The sequence below is a fragment of the Sus scrofa genome, chromosome 15 (assembly GCF_000003025.6).
Source record: "Sus scrofa isolate TJ Tabasco breed Duroc chromosome 15, Sscrofa11.1, whole genome shotgun sequence".
Taxonomy (NCBI): domain Eukaryota; kingdom Metazoa; phylum Chordata; class Mammalia; order Artiodactyla; family Suidae; genus Sus; species Sus scrofa.
The window spans coordinates 24,550,334-24,557,031 of record NC_010457.5 but is presented as its reverse complement, the minus strand read 5'-3'; positions in this window follow the sequence as shown (position 1 = coordinate 24,557,031).

Here is a 6,698-nt window from a genome sequence, read left to right as displayed (position 1 = left end):
AAAATTAAAAGCTTTAGTACAGAGGAAAAAAGTCTTCAGGACCAACTGTAAAGGTATTTCTAATGCATATTGCAGACAAAAGACGAGTTTCCTTAATTTACATGGGAAGAATCATTGAGAGATAGATCCTGAATGAGCAGATGTGAACAGGAAATTCTTAAAAATGAAAGCTGATATGACAGTATTCTCAACCTGACTCATAATTACTGAAATGTAATTCAAAACAGCAATGAGATTTCATTAACCACATCTCAGGTTGGCAAATATTAAGATGCTCATTACTATCCAGAGCCATGCAGAGTGTGGGGAGATAGACAGCCTCTTGCTACTGATACAAGTTCACTAGTACAGCGTTTTTGGAAGCTAATTTAGTACCATGCCAACATTTAAAATACATATCCCACTTGACCTAGAAGTTTTATCCCTAGGAATGAGCTTCCTAGGTGTCTTGCATAGGTAGACCAAGGTGGACCAGGAAGGATGCTCATGGTGGCAAAGACTGCACATGAACTAATACTCATCAACTGGGGACTGGCTGATAAGTTATGCTATGTCCAGACTATAGAATAATGTGCATCTATTGGAAAAGATGAACTATAAGTGAAAGCAGCTTGGCAGAGAATAGTGTACCTCATTATAATATCAGGCTGGATTAAAAGGAGGGGGAGGGATTGGGATAGACTGGGAGTTTGGGGTTAGTAGATACAAACTATTGCATTTGGAGTAGACAGCAATGAGGCACTGCTGTATAGCACAGGGAATCCTATCTAGTCACTTGTGATGGAACGTGATGGAGGATAATGTGAGAAAACGAACAACTCTGTGTGTGTGTGTGTCTCTCTGTCTGTCTGTGTCAGTGGGGTCTCTGTGTCTGCCAGGGTGAGCTGCACAGCTTGATGAGTAGAAGGAGCCCTGAGGTAGGGACCAGGAAGCTGGGCTCAAATCTAGCTCAGTGATCAACCAGCTGTGTCCTGTGGCCAACTGCACTGGCTCTAAAATGAAGGAATCCAGCTAAGTCGTGGTGTCTAATGATTTGTGCAAGCCACATTCTGGTTTTTCTATGTTTCCTTCTAGGCCCCATTTCAAGGCTTGGTTATCTTTTCTTCCCTTTTTCTACTTTATCTGTAGAGCCTCCTACAGGGCTAAGCCTGCAGAGGGTTGGGGTACATGGCTTCCTGGGGTGGAGAGTTTGGATCTTAGAGGCAGATATCCTTTGATTTGAACCCCATTTCTGCTCCTCACAAGCTGTGGGGCCTGGAATATGACAGTTACTTATTCTGAGCCTTGGTTTCTCCCTTTTATAAACTACTTTCAAGGTAGTGGTATGGAGTAGAGATCTCAGGCGACTGGCACTTATTAGGTGCTCAATAAAAAGGGAAATTCTAATAATGGCATCAGAAAGTGATGATAGGAGGGCACAAGGTGCCTACTTCCTTATCTCCTTCAAGTCTTCTCAAATGCCATTCTTCTGGGTATTTATGTCACCACCTCTTTGACTGTGTGTGTCACGTTCTATTGAAATTGTCTGTTGAATGTCTTTGTGTCACCCACTAGACTGTGAATTCCTTGGGGTCCTGAATCATAATCCCTAGCACCTGGCACAGTACCTGGCACAGATATACTTTTGTCAGGTGAGTGTACCTGCCTGGTTACCTGCCACAGGTAGGCCCGAGAGGCCTGCAGGCTTTGGAGGTGGTTTTTCCTCAGGCCCAAACCATCACTGACCCACATGTTTCAGCTGCAGTGGTGCTATCCTAGGAGGGTTCCTATGTGGATGGCGGTGGGGAGGGCTCTCTGGGCCACCTGATATAAGCAGCGACCCCTGTGCCATGTGCCTGGTGGGGATTCAGCCATCAGCCAGGAGCCTGAGGGAGAAGCAAGGCCATTCATCCAGGAGATAAAGAGCCATCAGGTGCGCTGGGGAGTGTCTGCAAATGCCACTCACCAGAGAAGGAGGCTCATTTTTAATTAATTGCAGCCTCTTTTATCAGTGACAGCAGGGGCCACAATCAGCATCACAGAATCATTGTAATTGCCTCTGAGAACTCTCCACACTTCAGGTGGCCTGGGAGTACCTCCTCAGCAGGCCCACATAGCCCCCAGGGGCCCTCCTGTTGTCACTGATTGCACAACTCCTCAGAGGTTCTCACAGGTCCAGCCCAAGCTGCTCTCCCCACAAACTACCCTCCCAAATTCTCCATTTCAGTGAATAGCACAATGCTCCTGGGCAGCCCAGCCAGGAACCCAAGAATAAAGCTGGAATTGACCCTCCTCTCTAGGCTTTGAGGGCCATCCTGTGCACCCTGGCCATGTGCCAGGCCTTGTCCCCTCTCAGTGGGGCAGCTGGGCAACTGGGCCTGTTTCCTCAAGGTCTTGTTCCCTAAGGGCCCCTCCCACAGTTCCGTCTTCCTAGAGCAGCTTCTCTCGGCCCTCCCTCCCCTAGCTGACTACTCATCCTCCCAGGGCCTCCATCACTCCCTCCCCTCCGCAGTTCACCGTCCTCCTTTGCTCCCTGGTCCCTGTACTGGATTACCTGGTTGAATGCCAATGGTTCTGTTTCCCCAGCTGGACCGAGCGCCTTGAGGGTCCAGCCACAGGTTGCCCCCATCCCAGTGCCCCACACCTGCCACAGGGCCTGACACTTAGAATGTGCTCAGGCAGGGTGTATTGAAACAAAATTGAACAAACTCACAGTGGAAGGAGCAAAGGAAGGGTGGGCTGTCAAGTGCTGGAATGCCACCTGATGCCAGAGGGTGCAAGATGTAACCAGTGGCCTTGGGGTACTGCTGATCTGGGTACTTGCTGTCCTGCTTCCCTGCCTTCTCAGACCACTGGCTACCCTCAGGCAGGCCTGGAGTGGGGCCACTTTTCAGAAGCCCTGGTCTTCTGGTACCCAGATCCCACTTCACAGATGGCATAGCTCCAAGACTGTACGATGGCTCCTCTTGGCTCTTTTCTGACGTCTCTGGCCAGCCTTTGGAGGAAGCCCCTAGCTGGGGAGTCCTCTAGGCATAAACTGTTATAGATGCTGGGGTGCCCTGGAATGACCTAGTCCCACCCCTCCTTGTCCAAACAAGGGACCAAGCTCTGGAGGGGCAGGATCTGGCTGGAGGTCACTAGCTAACATGTGACTGAGTAGAGCCTAGGACTCAAGTTCCCTGTCTAGATCGGTGCTTTTCCCGCTATAGAACATTCAGCGTTTCCCAAGCGCTTCAGAAGTCCCAAAGCTGCTGTAGCAGCATCTCCTCTTTCCCAGGTTCTTTATCCTGCGGTGTGGGCATGGGAAGAACAGGGCAAGGATGGGGAGGACATGGGCTTCAGATTAGCCTTGAGTTTGGACTATTAGCGCTGTTGCAACCAGCTCGCTGGCGGTCCCTGGCAAATAACCTAACCTCTCTGAGCTTCTCAGTAAAATGGGAGCTATAGAATCTCATGAGATTTTCCTGAAGAATGAGTGTACATAAAGAACCTCACACAGTACCAGTCCATAGTGAGTGCTTAAGAAGTGGGAATTTCCCAACATCCTAAGGGTGCTGACTCCCCGAAGGGCTGTTTGGAAGAGATTCTGTTCAGGGCCAGCAGTAAACTGGTTATTACTGGGCATCAGGAGGAGAGAACGAGGGGCGAGTTTAGCTGAAGCCCGGACGTAGCGAAGAGGAACAGGGTGTAATACCTCTGAGCGGTGGGCGGGGTGCAGAAGGTGCTGGCCCTGGAGCCTCCGCGAGGACCCACCGCTTCTCTAGGTCCCGGCCAAGAGAAGGCCGGCAGAAATCAAGGCCGGCGCCTGGCGGGCTGAGCACGGCCTGCAGCGCCCCCTCGTGTCCGCAGCGAAAAGGCGGCCTCCCGACCGCGGTTGGATCGGCCTCCCAGGCCTTGTCCCTGGAGCTGTACAGCAATCGCGCGGAGCGGGAGGCAGCCCGGTTACGTTTGTGAGGTGGGAGGCCTGAAACCCACATTACCCCCGACTCTTGCACAGCCTCAGCTCTGCCACTGCCTGCAATGGTCAGTCATCGCGCAGTGTTTACTGAGTTCTCGGAGCGGCGCCAAGCCTGTGGCACCAAACACCTACTGTGTTCCACGGTGCACCTACTGCGTTCTTCTCAGTCCCCTCCAAAAGGGGCAGAGGTCCAGAGAAGAGCTCCCATCAGCTTGTTGGAAAATTCCAATCAGAAAATACAAAAAAAAAAAAAAAAAAAAGCCATTTTAACAAAGATGCAAATTTCATTTGTTCTTTAGTATAATTTTGAATGCATTTCCTGGAGAGATATCACACAGCTGTTTGGATGAGATGATTAAGATTTTACCATACAAGAGTTACCATTTTAGCTCAGCCAGGTTCTAGTCGTTTACTAGAATTCGACTAGTAACCCTGAGGACGAGGTTTGATCCCTGGCCTCACTCATTGGGCTAAGGATCTGGATTTGCCTCAAGCTGCAGTGTAGGTTGCAGATGGGACTAGGATCTGGTGTTCCTGTGGCTGTGGTGAAGGCTGGCAGCTATGGCACTAATTCAACCCCTAGCCTGGGAATTTCCATGTGCCACAGGTGTGGCCCTAAAAAGAAAGAAAAAAATTTTACCATGCAGATGAGGAGAGGGGGTAGGGAAGGAATCCCAACCACCTGGCCCAGGGCCTGGGGGCATTCAGAGCAGAGACCCCTACAGCCTACACTCTCCTGGGCCAGGCCAGCCCATCACTAGTGCTGAGCCCAAATTCATTTATGGTTTCTGCCATGAACTATGACCTCAGGGGTCACGAAGTGGGTCTTTAATCTTTGTATCTGTGGCTCCCAGCACAGCACTTCACACATAGAAGGTGCAGGTGAATGCAAATTACAGGGGCAAATGCAGTGTGAGATGGTGAGTTTGGGAACAGGGTTGTGACAGGTGGAAAGGAAAAGAGAAGTGCAGTTACAGGATTACACACAGAAGGGGCCCTCGTTAAAAAGTCCCTAAACTCTCCTGGTAGGACATTACACTTCATGTATTAGAGCTCCCAGACTTGCCAGTCCTACAGGAAACAGGACTTGACCAAGAGGCAAGAAGTAGGGTGAGGTCGTGCCCAGCTGGACAGATTGGGAGGCAGGACACAAGGGCTCAGCGAGGGTGACTTGTTTCTGTCATTAGATACATCCAGTTCAAATCCAGCCTCTGCCTCTTGCTAACTGTGTGACCTTGAACCCACAGCTCCAGGAATCTGACTTGGCAACTTGTTCGGAAGATGAAGTAAGAATGTGTGCCTTGCCCAGGGGGAACTCTCAATGGAGGTCTCCCAACTACTTCTAATATTTCCAGGAAAGGGGCAGTGCAACCCACCCCACTCCAGCATCAGAGCCTTATTCTGAGACACCCCCAGCTCCTGTTCCTCCTCTGCCACTCTGGGGAGGACCTTGGTTCATGCATCTGAGGAAATAGGAGTAATCAGATGAGAACTCCCTCGTCCCTCATCTTGCCACCACCAAATCCACTGGCTTCTGCATCTTTATTCAGATTTTCACCTCTTTCCTACTATTGTAGAACTGCTCCTGCCCCACTGATTGCTTAAAACCTCTCAGCCTCTAGTCTGGGTAAGGACTCGGCTCCTGAAATCATGACCTCCCTTCTGAATTATTAATTCCTCCCTCTCTACTTGGCCATTCCCATCAGCATACAAACAAGACATACTCCATCTTGTTATAACAAATAAAGTCCTCTCCTGCAGCCCACCTGTCTTCCTCTGACTGCAGCCACATGTCTCTTCACAGCTCACACAGCAAAGGTATGCTCCTGACCCTGCACTTCCTGTCCTCCCAGGCGCCTGTGCACCAGGACACACAGGGAGACTGGGGCTGAAAGTCTGAGCTCTGGAGGAGGAAGGTTCTGGGCTCTTTGATGATGCATATTGTGCTTTTATTGCTTACTTTAAATACCAATTTCTTTTCTGCTTGTAAAAATATACTCGTGACAGACAACACCCAAATCATAGAAAGATACAAAAAAAAAAAAGAAAAAAAGAAAAGAAAAAGCCATCATAATTTTACTGCCAAACATTTTAATGTGTTTCCTTCCAATTTTTTTTGCCTAAGTATACCAATTTTTTTATGCCTAAGTATATTTAAATGTATGTGTATATATATATATATGTATATATGTATGTATATATAGAGAGAGATGATGCATATTGTGCTTAAAGTAAGCAATAAAAGCACAATATGCATCATTGAAGAGCCCAAAATCCTTTGTGTATACACACACACACACACACACACACACACACACTATGGGAATTCCCTGATGACTCAGTGGGTTAAAGATCCAGCATTGTCACTGCTGTGAGGAGGGTGCTGCTGTGGCAAGTGTTCAACCCCTGGCCCAGGAACTTCTGCATGTGCAGGCATGCAGGCACAGCCAAAACAAACAAACAAACAAAAAACAAAAAAACAAACCAGACTGTATATACCATGTACCATGCCCTGTGCTCAACAGTGGGAATAAAGTAAGATACAGCTCCTGCTTCAGAGTAGAGAGAGGCAGTGAAGAGTTCTAAACCATGCCGAGTGCTGCCATGCTGGCTGAATCAGGTGTGTGGCCCTCAGGGAACAGGCTGAATGACCACTGCTGCTCTGAGGGATTGGATGAAGTTCCTCAGGCTAGAGAGGAAGTTCAGGCTGGTGGGAAGTGGTGATTCAAAAGTTGACAGGCTGGCAGGGGCTGAAGGACTG